Source organism: Dipodomys merriami, unplaced genomic scaffold, assembly GCF_024711535.1.
Source record: "Dipodomys merriami isolate MVZ:Mamm:240054 unplaced genomic scaffold, mDipMer1.0.p SCAF_7, whole genome shotgun sequence".
Taxonomy (NCBI): Eukaryota; Metazoa; Chordata; class Mammalia; order Rodentia; family Heteromyidae; genus Dipodomys; species Dipodomys merriami.
The window spans coordinates 61,629,074-61,643,885 of record NW_027206290.1 but is presented as its reverse complement, the minus strand read 5'-3'; the positions used below and the strand labels follow the sequence as shown (position 1 = coordinate 61,643,885).

Sequence of the window (14,812 nt, the reverse complement as noted above, 5' to 3'; positions counted from 1 at the left end):
ACCTTCAGAATGAGTAGTTCTCTATTCAGAAAGACTTAGAAACCTGGATCCTATGGAGTACAGGATGATAGGCTATGCTACTACTAGAAACCATGTCAGCAAAAGAGAATGGAGTCACAACACTGAGACTCAGATCATTTTTTTCTTTTCTTTTTTTTTTCCAGATAAAATGTTATATTTATTTAAGAATTTGTGCCATTAATCATTTTTTTCTGAACTGAGAAAAAATGTATATATTTTCTGTTTAATCAATTTTTAAAAAGCATGTTAGGTTGTCAGACTACATGTCAGACTACAGACTACATAACACCTGATGTAGAACTTTTATAACATGTTTGAATATCTTTTAATTTTTAAAAAAAAATGTTATAACTCTCAAAGTTGTAAGAACAGAGCATGATGCCAAACATTTTTTACATCTTTAGTTATTTTTTCTTAATATATATTTTATTGTAAAGATACTGTATAGAAGGGTTAAAATTACATGAGCAAGGTAATGAGTCCATTTCCTATCGAGCATTGTTACACCTTCCTTTATTTTTCCCCTACCATCCCTTTCCTCCCCAACTCCTACCCACCCCCCAAGTTGTAAAGTTCGTTTTCAACATACTGACTATGTCAAAAATTTTTTAAAGCAATTCTTCTCTCTCTCATTTCTTCTATTTCATACAAATTTATTTTCCCCAGAACTATTTGGGAATGATCATAGACATGATGACTCTTTACCTTCAAATATTGTTACTGCATATTAAAAATAAGAACACTTCCTTGCATAACCAAAGCCCTATCACCAACATAATAAAAGTAACATCATTACTATAGTATTATAACCAAATTTATAAACATTATTTACTTTCTCAATTGTTCAAATCCTATGTAGCAAAAGAAAATAAAAACCTTGGACTATACACAGCAATAGGGAAGATGCTTTTAAGTCTTTTTTTAATCTAGAAGTTTCTCAGTCTTTGTCGTTCATGATAACTTTTATGAATACAGCCCAGTTATTTTGTGAAATATCTCTCAATTTAGGTTTGTCAGATGTTGTGAAGTTTCCTTTTAGCTCTATCGGCTGCCTCATGAAGTATAAATGTCCACTTGGGATATGATTGGCTACAGGAAATAGTGTCTCTAGTCTACCAGTGGAGAGGACTTGCAAACTCTGTTTTTGTCCTGTCTTGAGGACCTTTTTCTCCATTCCCCTCAAAACATGAGCTCTCACCCTGCAGAGGTTGTGGAAACATCAAATACTTTGCTTATTATAAATTGTTCTGCATGTATTTAGCATTGAGTGTAACTGATGGAGTCTTCAGTTTTATCTGAATTAAATGGCTGATGCCATTTAATTATTAAAACAAGAAGGGGTGCCAGTGGCCTCAAAACCAGCTCAGGGATGGATAGTCTGTGAGACTCTTATCTCCAACTAACTACTAGAAAAGCCAGAAGTGAAGCTGTGACTCAAGAGGTAGAGTACTAACCTTGAGCAAAATATTCAGGGACAATGGCCATGCTTTGAGTTCAAACCCTAGGACCAGCACCATCAAAGAACTTGGGGCTGGATTTATGATGTACAATTTATGTCCTGTGGAGAACTAAATGCACATGTATAAATTAATTTCAATAGATTACTGAGCTCTTTGCTGAAACTTTCAATTTATTTCATAATGGAGTTCCTTGTAATACATTTTCATCTGGATCTCTCTGTTTGGATGGGTTTCATTATTTAGGTCTCTAAATAGTATTACTCGAAAGCAGGCTAGCTTGCAAGTTGGTTCTATGGAATGAAATCCGGAAATGAGAATGTTATAAACTTCTCCTGGCTCTAAACATGACTTTAGAATGTTTACTGAACCTCACACAGTTCATTGTCATGCCAGGGATGGTTGAAGAAGATGGGATGGTATGAGATAAGAGAACTGAAGTGCTTTAATTTGTGTTTTAAAGACAACTGAGGTTTTCCCCAAAGACTGGGGCATTTCTAGACAAACTTGATAGGTGGCTTAGGAATTCTAATGAGAACTGTAGAATCAGGTTCTTCGAAGCATAATAGGACTCAGAATTGTAAAGATGTCACTGAAACAGATAAGCCTAAGAAAATGTAAATAATGAGAAAGGGGACAGATCAAGCATTTTCAAAGTGGGGTTAGGTAGAAACTTCTGCCAAGGGTTTGAAAAGAAATTGTAAGAAAGTCAAGAAAACCAAGAGAGGTTGTTCTGGTAAAGTTTCTGAAGCAGATTTTCGAGAGGTATTACTTTATTCAGGGAATTTGTCATAAGCTTGCTGTGATTTTCCTGAAGATTTAACTTTGTAGGAGTTCAAGGTCTTTAACTCCATCTTTTAAGAAACATGGGGTTCGAGTCTTCATTTAATGTAACTTTGTTCTCATGAGGCTACTGCCTTCATTTGTAGATGTGTCCTTAAGTCCTCTGTGACTTGACATTTTGCCTTGGTTTTTCTCTTTTAAACAGCAGTTTTCAAAGGAGATTCTGCTGTAGAATATTGCCCAAGGGCATTAGAAGCTGGACGGGTGGTTTGTATATTAATAGTATCTCACTATATGTATGGACTTTGGTGGGGAGTGCTATATCAAAGAGTGCTATAGTTTGAATCTTAAATGTGCCCAAAGGTCCCATATATCTTGCAGGCCTGACTCTCTCCCAGTGTGGTACTTTTGAGAGGTGTTGGACTGTTTAAGAGATAGCATCTAGTGTAGGAAGTCTCTAAGCCATTGGGGATTGTGGGCCTCCAGCTCCCTCCTTACTGTCTTTTGCTTCCTGGCCAAAGGTAAATAGATCGCTTCCATGTGCTACCAATATGATATGTTGCCATATTCAGGTCAAAGTAATGAGACCAACAGATTATGGAACCTACAAATCTGTGACCACAAACCAGCCTTTTTTTCTTTATAACTTGATTGCCTCATGCATTTTGTTATAGTGACAAAGGTTGACTGACACAAGGGGTCTGTGATCTTTTACTGTGGAAATAGCCATACAAGTTTAAAAGCAATTGGTTTTTTACCATCACAGGCAGACAATGTGGCCACACATCTGTGTCCTGTAGGCTAGCAGAATGAAAGAGTGAGTCCAGACAGAAGTAGAATAGAACACTGCTCTTCTGGTCTGTAGGTTGCACATGAACATTGTATGCTACATGCCCAACTCCTGGGAAAGGCTCAGCACCTTCCCATCTAGACTGGAAGCCACATAGATTCCTCTAAACTTGTAGTCCTAGCCAAGTAGCCTCCTGGAAGCCAGATCCTGAATTAGATGATAAAATCAATATTTTCAAGGTGAAGGAGCAAGTTATGAGACTAGCGAGTAGCATGTCAAAGTCAGAATGATAGCAATGAAAGCAATCCTCTGTTCAGATGAGAGCCCAGTGTCTGCGTAGTTCCATTGTCCTTTCCCACCAACCTCACATCAAAGAGGTAAGACAGACAATGCAAGAATTAAGATGTCATAAAATGAAGCTTTTCTGGTTATGGAGTTCTTCCACTCCTTGCAATCAACTCCCTTTGGGCCTTAAAACCATAATAACATTTCCTGTGCCAGTATCCCCAAATGCTATGAGATGTTCCCATGAGAAACTAGGTGTTTGTTTTAACAAAGAAAGATAAGTGAATCTAAGATGGCATTTTTTGATAGGAACACCCCTTCGCCAACCTCTTAACATTTTAATATATTAAACGTTTTCCCACATTTTAGTGGGTCAGACAGAAGAGATAATGGGGAGGGACAATGTTTGAATTGCCCAGGGAAGATATAAGGAAGTACATTGTTTATTAAAGAACCCTGCATGAGACCTTTCTTTCCTGATCTATTATTTTGGAGTTTAATGGGTTTTATTTCCAGCAATGCACTTTCTGGTTGAGTTACCATGGCTTAATATATTGAAGTTTAGAGTCTACATTTATAAAACAGACATAAAAGCAGTACATATACCTCAAAGACAATACAGGTACACTGGGCAGACTGCTTGATGTATATTGGTGGATAATTATTCACTATTATTATGAATACTATCCCAGAATCAGTTGTGTTGTAAGGTTTGTTTGAATCATAGCCAGATTTATAGTACCCACTGTCCCAATCTGTTGAGCAGCACCACTTCTTTACTCTATCCTCCTTGGATCCTGTGTGGCTTCCGCACATACTGACATGGCCCATGGTCTTTGGATTGTTGGGCATGTCATGATGCAGTGCAGTTGCACACAGCTGGAAGCTCAGCTGGTTTTTTATTATTATTATTGTGAGAATACTGAGAATACGGTGCAGAGGAGTTACAATTGCAGGGGCAAGATAACGACTACGTTCTTATCACGCATTGTTGCCTCCTCTTTGTTTCCCCTTCCCATAATCCCCCCTCCCCCCACCCGGTCCTCCCCCCAACCCCCACCAAAGTTGTAAAGTTTGTTTTTTTGACATAACGACTTGTACATCTCATTGTTGCAATGGGTCCACCTGTATCCCTAGTTAAACGATTTGTTTTTTCCCTTCCCCTCCACAAATTATAGCAACATCAAATATAGTGAAAACAGGGGTTATACCGTGGGGGAGGGACATACAAAGCAACAAAGAAATAATCTTATAAATATGTTAGAAACAATTGCATGAAAGGAAAAACACAAAAAAATCATTTGAATACTGTTAGGTTTTTAAAAAGAGGTAGCTGACTAAGAACAGCAGCACGCACGTGGTATTCAGGTAAGGGGCAGGTTTATTCAATAGACCTGCTGGGACCAGGCAAGGTTGGCACTCCACATGGCTGGGAAAGGCCTGGGAATGAGAGAGAGAGCTGGGAAAGAGAGGAAAGATCTAGAGCAGAGAGAGCTAGAATAGAGCAGTGAGAGCTAGAAAAGAACAGAGAGAGAGCTAGGTAGCAGAGAGAGCTAGAATAGAACAGAGAGAGAGAGAGAGTCAGAGAGAGCAGAGAGAGCTAGACAAGAACAGAGAGAGAGCTAGGTAACAGAGAGAGAGAGCTAGAATAGAACAGAGAGAGAGTCAGAGAGAGCAGAGAGAGCTAGAAAAGAAGAGAGAGAGAAAGTCTGGGCCTGGGCTAGGCCTTATCTAGGGTATCGGCAGAGAAAGGAGTGGCCATATCCAATTCAGATGTGACCTCAGCGGATGCAGATGTGACCTCTTCCAGGTGTCCCAGTTGCCTAGGTAACGCAGGAGACTTTGCTGCGAGGAGGGTGGAGTCTGCTAGCCATCCAGGAGCAGACCTTACAAATACTTATCTTGGGGTTCATTCCCCTAACATCAACTTATCTGACCTTTTTTTTATTTTATTTTATTTTATTTGTGAACATACTGTACAGAGGGGTTACAATTGCATGGGCAGGATAATGCGTACATTTCTTACCAAGCACTGCAGCCTCCTCCTTTGTTTACCCTTCACATCACTTCCCAGCCTCCCCCCTCCCCCCCATCCCCATCCTTCTCCTTCCCCCCTTCCCACCCCCCCCCCCCACCGATGTTGTAAAGCTCATTTTGGACATGACAACTTGTACTTCTCATTGTTGCAACAGGTCCACCTGTATCCTTAAACAACTGGTTTTTCCCCATCTCCTCCACAAGTTATACTGACATCAAATATAGTGAAAGCAGGGGTTATACTATGGGGGAGGGACATACAAAGCAACAAAGAGATAATCTTATAGATGCATTAGAAACACATGCATGAAAGAAAAAAAACATTAAAATACATATCTAAGGGTTCATTTTCCTGACATCACATTATCTGACCTTTTCTGCTTGACTCATACATATACTAGATATTGCAAATAAGGGAAACCATGGGACCTATGTTTCTTTGGGCCTGGCTTACTTCACTTAATATAATTTTTTCCAAGTTTTTCCATTTCCTAACAAATGGGGCAATGTCATTCTTTCTGATGGAGGCATAGAATTCCATTGTGTAAATATACCACATTTTCTTGATCCATTCATCTACTGAGGGGCATCTGGGTTGGTTCCATATCTTAGCTATGGTAAATAATGCTGCAACAAACATAGTTGTGCTGGTAGCTTTAGTGTGGTCTTGTTTGTGATCATTTGGGTAAATGTCCAAAAGCGGGCTTGCTGGGCCATAGGGGAGCTCTATGTGTAGTCTTTTGAGGAACCTCCATACTGCTTTCCAAAGTGGTTGAACAAGTTTACACTCCCACCAACAATACAGTAAGGTTCCCTTCTGTCCACATCCCTCCTCAGCTGGTGGTTTTTAAAGTGTGCTCCTTGGGAATGTTTTAGGAATACAAATTCTCAGGACCTACCAAGGACTCATTCAATCAAGAATCTCTGCAGTGGGCTCAGCAAGCAGTCTCTTAACAAGCACCCCATTCAGGAACCCCAGGTGATACTGATGCCTGCAAAACTGTGAAACCAATAATCTGCATCCTGGGAAGCTGCTGAACTTCTCCAGTTCACACAAAAAGAGCTTGAGTGGAAGGAGGAATCCAAATGACAAGCTGGTAGGTCACAGCCAAATTTGGGTGAATGGCTTAACAATCTTGCCTCTTCTTGAAGGCTGTACTCCTTGGCTGGGAACAGCCTTTCAAGCTACAAATATTTTCTTTTCTCTCCCTGCTCGTCTCCCACAAGGCACAAGATAGTTCCTGCCCAGGCATCTCAGATTACCATTCCTTCCTCAAAGCCAATTAAAGGTCTCTAATCCCTCCTGTGTTTACCTAAAGGATGAATTTGATCAGAAAGGATGAATGGGAAGGGCAAAATCCTAGAAGGGCTTGGGAAAAAAAAAAAAAAAAAAAAGATTTCTGCTCTAGTGGTGGGAACGCACCCTTTCTCACTAAGCTTATTACCAACTGGGACATTTTTTGAATTACAATTTTTCATCAGCCTGTCTCTTTCATCCAAAGCCCTCAGTTTGTGTTTTCAAAGGCAGCTTTCGATTTTTACCCTTGGTATTAGTACTTTCAAGGTGTTTCCCCCTAGTCTATCTCAAGGACCCTCAAAGGAATAGTGTGAACCCTCTGGCACATCCATTTTGTTAGTTGACAGCAGTTGAGTTACTAGTACTTTCTTTTGATTTGGCCTAGTACATGCCCTTAAAGTCACCTAGTAGGAGCCATCCATCTTTCCTTACTTAGAATTGAAGGCAGATTGTTTGCTAAGGATTTTTAGAAGCAGAACAACATCTCTTTTGTGAGACTACTTAGAGTTTGCTGCTTAAGGGCTGGCTCATTGACACTCTCAAGGCCAATTTTTGGGTCTGTAAAGTGCAAGTATTGTTACCATCCGTATTAGCTTGATGTGGAAGTTTATGAGGAATCATACAGAGTATTCTATATGGTGTCCACGTTTTAACTGTTTTCTTTTATTTTAAATATCCTTCATTAGCAAGGCTGGAATACTACTGGGTTGAAACATGTATCTCTGCCTCTTCTGCTAACTCTTGGCTTTGTCCTGCATTATCTATTGGTAGTAAGCCACCAAGTTAAAACTTTTTAATTATCTAGAAATGAGAGGCCCTTAGGCATTGTTTTTAAAGACCTGAAAACATTGTGGATTGTTATGATAGCAAGAGGGTGAAATGTCTATTTTTTTTCGGCCTTAAGTAACCATTATTCCTCATCTCAGAGGAATGTTAGATTATTTTGCGATGTGGAATTTTAATGAAAGAGAAGGCAGCTGGTTAAAACACAGATCTTCACTAGATGGTGTGATTGTAGGGAAATTATTTAACCTCTGAATGTCACCTAGTCCTGCTCTGCTCATCAGAATTATATATATGCCTTAATCTGCTTTTCTGAGGGTGGAGGCACTAGAGTTAGCTCTTGGGAGGATGTATTTGGAGCTTTCAGGATGCAGGGATTTTATACAATGTACTGCTGCTTTAAGGATTAACACTGTTCTTTGGCAATAGCCATGGCTTCAGGAAAACTTTTCTTCCCATATAGTTCAAAGGTAGAATGTGAAAGGATTTTTTTTTTTTTTAACAAATAGAACCATTATTACTGAAGAGACATTTTGAAGATGTAATAAGAGAATTCTCAATGGCCTTGAAGAACAAGGTTAAGAGCTACCTGCAGTTGCTGCTTCCTCCAGAACACAGTGGTATAAGAATCATGAAGGATTGTCTTTCTGACTAATTGCTAGATGTTAAAAAAAAAAAAAAGTAAGTGGGAACCTGATATCCTATGGGTAAGATGTTGACAAGAGACCCTGTGAATTTTCTAGGACAAGTGTTGATTGGAAATTTGCATGTGTTTTCAGCCAGTCTCTTTTATGGAATCACCTTGTAAACTAGGAAAAAACAACTCCATCTTTCCATTGACAAAATGGCTTACTCTGTGCTTGTAAACTACTGGGTGGCTTATTCACTTCTTGAGAGTTGAATAATGACTGGTCTATATACGATGTCCTGAGTGGGCGATCAACTGGAGAGCCTTACTTTCCCTAATGTGAAACTGTTCACATTTGTACAGAGATGGAGAAAGTGGTGTTTGAATGGGAGAACTTTAATTTGAAGAAATGATATTTTTCTTTATAAGGAGCTTATAGTTTTTTTTTATTACATTAAACTATATAGATTAAACCCCATGAATGTAGAGAAAGTTATATACAGGTGACAAAAATAATTCAATGACTAAGTTCTTAGTCATCTTTTGCCACCTACTGTAACAAGAGCAGCAGGCTTTGCTGAGTTCAGATGTGTATTTTGAATTCACTTCATCCTTAAAAACATTCCATTGGCCCATTCATAGGGCAGAGATCCAGTAACCCTGAGGACAATTTTGATTGTCTTTAAAGAGTAACACTGTTAAGTGTGGCCAAGTCTTTCTCTACTCTCTGTTTTTCTATTATTCTAATTGCATGCTTGCCTATAGAACTCTACTTTTGTGTGTGTGTGTTTACATAGCTCTCCATAAACATAAACAGAGCTGGAAAAAACAAACAAAAATTGAGAAAAACCTCAACCATAATACATGCAGGTTCTGGTTATATTCTTTTATCTTTTCGGGGGATGGCAGGCAATGTTAAGATCACTAACTGCCTTGGAAGTGATTAAGCAAACAAGGAGTGAATTTATATTCTTCCTGTTAACCCCAAGTAAAGCATGAATTAAAGATTCCCTAGATCTATCATATGACACCAGTATGATGGCAAACGAGGGATTTTTAATTTGGCAAATGTTTTCTGGTTTCTATATAAGTGACATGAGATAAAATAATTTTTTTTTTGCTTGTATAAACCTGATGGAGACACAGGAAGTGAATTCTGAGGAGCCATTAGGTGGCTCTGCCTAGAATTGCTTCTCCAAAGCTCTTCAAGATCAGGACAAAGCTTGAGTTAGAACAGCCAATCAGGACTTTGATCTAGGTGTTGTTGCCTATATTGCAAGTAAGACATGTCTGAAAGCATCAGAGTGCCCCAGGTGGGGAGCCACTATATACATTTTCTGGGTATTCTAAATGAATCGATGGCAGAAATCATGGAAGCTTATAGGTGCCTGTGAAAGTCTTTGGGTAATGTTATTTCAGTGCAGTTGCCTATTTCTTTTGTCCTCTGAGCAAGTAAAACCACAATTCAAGGGTCTGGGGCTTTCTGTCATGCTTCGTGTTCTTTTTGCAAGAAGAGTTATCTGAGAGGTAGCTGCTTAACATGGAAATATGTTCTGTTCTTGGCTAGACTCTTTGCATTTATATCCCAAGCTTAACACTAGGAGTTAGGTATTCTTCATCAAAGTACTTAAGTTTCTTCATCTGTTAAATAGGAATGATGGTGAAAGGGATGACAGCAAAATGGCAGAATAGGAGACAAGCACTTTTCCTCTCAAAGAAGCATACATTTGAAGAAACATTCACATAGAAAAATACTCCATAAAACTAAGGAATCCAGGTGAGAGATTACAGGACATTGATGGAGCATAGAAATAAGAAAAGAGTCATTGAAGAAGGTAGGAATGACAGATTTATATTAACCCACATAACCCCTTTCTTTCTGTGTGGCAAAGGATGGTTCAATATATGTAAATCAAGAGATGCTAGATATCAAATGAGCAGAGTAAAGAGTAAAAATTATATAACCATCTCAACAAATGCAGAGAAAGCATTTAGCAAAATCAAACATAATTTCATTATAAAACTCTAAACATACTAGGTTAAGGAATATATTATAAGTCCACATCTAAAATCATATTACATGATAAAGAGGTAAAAACATTTTTCAACTAAAATCAGAAACAAGTAGAAGGTACTTCCCTACTTTTCCCACTTCTGTCCGACATGAGCCAGAATCCTAGCCAGAACAATTTAAGGAAGAAAAAGAAATAAAAGGCATCCAAGTTGTCAAAGAAGAAATAAAACAGTCTCTGTAGACAACTTGGTCATATGTCTATATCTAATATCTGTATCTATAGCTATCTATATCAATGAAAATTAATCATGACACAGACACAACATTTCTAGATTGATATATAGATGTATGTAACAATGCAATATTACCCCATTTAATTTTTTAAAAAAATATTATTAGAATGGTGATATACAGAGAGGCTATAGTTATATAAGTCAGATAAAAATATATTACTTTTTGGATAGTGTCACCTCTTCCCTTGTTCCCTCCTAGTTTTTCCCTCCTGTCCCTACCCGCAAGTTGTACATTTCATTTTCAACATGGTGTTGTGTGAGGACCTGCGCTGCATTTGTTTACCCTTTGTCCTTCAAATCTGTAAATATTACTCAGTTTAAAAAAAAAAGAAAAAGGGCCTCTGAACTCAGAGGCCCTTATCCTAAATAAAATTTATGTACAGAGAAAATTACTTCATAAGCTCACTTATCTGTGTATTCTCTAAGGGTCAGTTTTAGAGCAGCAACAAATAGGTTATTGCCAGAGGCTAGGCATAAAGAAAATTAGAACATGTTGGACAGAGGATACACAGTTATGCAAGATACATAAATTATGAAGATTTAATATACAACATTGTGACCATAGTTAATAAGATTGTATTATATACATTAGTTGAGAGATTAAATCTTAAATGTCTCACAAAAATGTACAAAAGGTCACTCTTGAAGTTAGGTGATGCATATATTGATTAGCTTTATTGCAATAATTTTATAATGTATATATATATATCAAAAACATAACTATGGTATATTATATATAAATTTATTCATTATATCTTAAAGTTGAAAATAGTAATGATACAGAGTTTTTGAAATTTATTTGTTACTTGACATAAAGCACTAATAAACTTCCAATAATCATAATTAGAAATCACCTGACTTTAGAGAAACACATTTTCAACACACTTCATATTTCTCTATTTTCTATGCAATAGTCATAATCTCACTTGTGTTCACATACTGACTCAGTGGGGAGAAGAATTGTTTAGAGAGGAAAATGCAACAATTGGTTGACAAGTAGGAAGAGAGGGTCTATAAGGAGAGCTAAAATAATTTCAAGGGACCAACAAAAGAGTTTCTCTGTGAAGAATCCCGATTCTGGACTCTCTTACCAAGAACTTACTAAGAAAAGATGACTTTTATAGGTTTGACAAATGGAATTGTTCCCAGTAATTATTATTGTTAAATTATTATTCTTTCATGCTTTGGGTTTTCCTAAAAGCAAATGTTTGAGGCAAGTACTTTGCCATGTCTCAGGAAACCATAATCCCTATTCTAACCCTAACCCAAACTCTAGAAAGCTTGGTGAGGGAGTAGGAAGAGTGAGACAGAGAGGGATGGAAAGTTAATCCAGGTTGTGTTAATGAGCAGGTTATCACTACATACCTCATTATGTCAAGGAACTTTGGGTCTTTGTCATTAATCATCTCTGATTGAGGATTGCCCCAGAAGTATTAAGTTCATATTACTTCTGAGCTGTCCTGTGGTAGGCTTATGTTCATGCTACTAGAGAAAGCCACAAGGCTGAGAAGCAGAAAGCAAGCTACCAGTGCAGAAAGTGGTGGGTCTTGGGGAGTCTTCTGGACTTCTCTGCCTGGATTATCCTTGAACCATGATCCTCCCATTATCAGCCTCTGATATAGCTACGAATACAGGCTAATAAAACTAAGTTTAACATTTTTTTTCTTTTTGAATAAATCCTACAAACATCAGAGAAGAGCTACCAAAGCTTCGATGGAAGGGAGACAAGGTTCAAAAAGAATTGTACTGATTGTACCTGTAACTGTAACCCCTCCAAAAAGCTTCCTGGGGACAGTTTTTCTTACCATGTGTGAGAAATTTGGGTTCTTTTAATTCTTAGTTCACTGGATTTCTCATGAATACAGTTCAGTTTAGATCAGATGAGATAATCATAGGAAGATTTTACTCAATATTAAAACTTTGTACATCATAAAGATGTGATGAAAAGACATGATTAAAAATTCTACATTTCTAAAACATTTTTAGACTGTCCTTAACACTAGTCTTTGCTCCCTAAATCAATGCTGGCACTTGGAATGGCTTCTGGTATTTAATGAATACTCTGTGCATAGTTGTTTACTAAACAGTTAAAGAATGAATGACTTTTAAGAGGATCTCAGAGAATGTGGTCCTGTTAGCTTTGAAATGGTACACTCATATCATTGAGCTGACCTATAGGTATTGCTTTCAGATAGGAAAGATGATAGATTCTAGCCCATTCTGTTATGATGTATACATACCATCCTGGTTTCCCATCATTCACACTTATACTTAAGTATGCTTCAATAGTCTGGACATACTCCCTAGTCAATTGTTTGGGGTGTGTCCTTGATACATTGTTGTCCCATAAGTAATTACATCAATGATGAAATTTTCAATTTTTACTTACAGAACTCAAAGCAAGTTAAAAGCATCATATAACATGACTTATAAGACCTGGTAAGGACTACATCTTTAACAATATCTTCTTCAAAATAAGGGTCCATATTATATTTAATTCAGAGGCTATTTATTGCCTTAATATTCTGAATAAAGTCCCAAATGATTTTAAAATGTAATTTGGTTTGGTTATGAATTCTTTGGGGCTCATATCAATACTTTGTCCTTCTGGATATTTTACTTACTGAATCATTTCACTATTTTTCTAAGTATTCTAGTCTATTAATTACTGGGCAGGTAATTTCTATAATAAATGCTTGTCTAGTGAGCCTTTTGTTCATCAAATATTTAGGTTAATAGATAGTCAACCTACATTTAATTCACTTCACTAATTTTAAAAGAATTAGAATATGACAGAGTTTATTCAGCTTTTCAAACCCTCTTGAACATTATTTCTTATTTTCTATGTGGTACAAAAAGGACCGCAGAGTCTTATTACACTTCAGAGTCATCACATTTTGGGGCTGCAGAAGTCAGACATTTTTGCAATGTAACAACCCCTATTGCTTTGCCAGCATATTCCCAGGCAAACATCCCCATTTCTACTTGTGGAATGTCCAGCCTGCCCAGTCTTCAGTTTTAATCAGAAGAGCTATTTCCAGTTCATATCTAATTATCTTAATTGACACTGCTTCTTATAATGCCATGTCGTAGATAAGAAATACATCAGTTAAAAATAGTCAACCTACAGAATAACACATAGATTACAGGCATTTTATTATACCATTTATGACAGTGTGAGGAATTTATCAGCTAGATCCTTTGTGTTCGACGTCACAGAGCATTTTGGGGGGAAATGCATGCTGAATTCCAGCAAAATAGTGAGATTGTTTATACCTTTTCATTTTGTAACTATTTGATCACCAATCATCAAGTTTTAGGCAAGGAATGCTGCTTTGACTTGCACTTGGCAAAAATGGATTGTTTTGATTCTCAATTCAAAGTGATATTTCCTGTTGATCTGCTACAGACAGAAGTTACTTCTTTCACCGAGCTACATTGAGAACCTGCGGTTGCATTCTAAGAGACCATTCACATATTGGTGGCTGCAGAATTCAGACCCTCTATAGTCATTTTATGTCAACTCCAGAGCTGACAGATTAATTACAGGCTAGTCTCTTCCTTTAGTCAAAATAATCTGATTTCCTTTCTAGAAAAGAAAAAAAAATGTCCATGTTTTTTCTTCTTCCTTTCTTTTTTTCCCCTTCTCTCTAATCAGCAGATCAAAACTTTGGGCCCTTCTTAACCCTCATTCAAACATCACTTTAGAAGTTAACACATTTGAGTTCCAAAAGCAGTGCTTTTAACTTCTGTCCCATGGTCAATAAGGGCTAAATTGATCTATAAACAGTGTCAGATGGTGTCTCACACATGGCACTTAAGAAACCTTATTCCTGATAGTGTCTTGACCTCAGGGCCCCCAATCAGGCAGTCTAAGTGACACTGAACAGGGAAGCATCAAAGAAAGGGTCTGTGCGGTCCCACGAGCCTGACAGCAGCTTGGCCTCTGGGGTGAGGCGTGGTGGCAAAGGGAGGTGTTGAAGACAGGGCAGGCCTGGACTGACGTGGCCACTGAGCATTTAAGTTCAGGTTGGTGTATGACTGGGGTAGACAGATTGCAGTCTCGTTGAGAACTGAGAGAGTCTATTTAGGTGTATATTTAAGAAACCTAAAGCCAGGCAAGCTTAGAATTGGGGAGGTTACAAGCAGCCTCTATGGCAGATACTGTTGGTTCCCTCTAAATGTTGTTGTCTTTAGGGTGTTCTATGACTACCAGGTCATAGTGCATGCAATAACCCAAGAGCTGTCACCCCCAGAAAGAGTGTCCATGAATGAACATGCTTGCTCTCACTGCACAGTTTTGGTACTGTCTCTTTTGGTCTCTCCAGGGATGGTACTCATTGTCTCCCATGGCAACTGATTCTTGAACACATGCTGTATTTGCTTTCTTTGACTTTCTGGTCTCACTACTCCCCTGCCTCATT

The 14,812-nt window shown here is 37.8% G+C and overlaps 1 long non-coding RNA gene across 1 annotated transcript; it reads left to right on the top strand.

Annotated features, from left to right (window-relative positions):
• The first annotated feature begins 6,259 nt into the window (after nucleotides 1-6,259).
• Nucleotides 6,260-12,864, top strand: LOC138817253 (uncharacterized). The gene is made up of 4 exons (XR_011368790.1): nucleotides 6,260-6,470; nucleotides 7,963-8,134; nucleotides 9,734-9,858; nucleotides 12,780-12,864. It is a non-coding gene; the product is annotated as an uncharacterized lncRNA (long non-coding RNA).
• The last annotated feature ends 1,948 nt before the right edge of the window (nucleotides 12,865-14,812 follow it).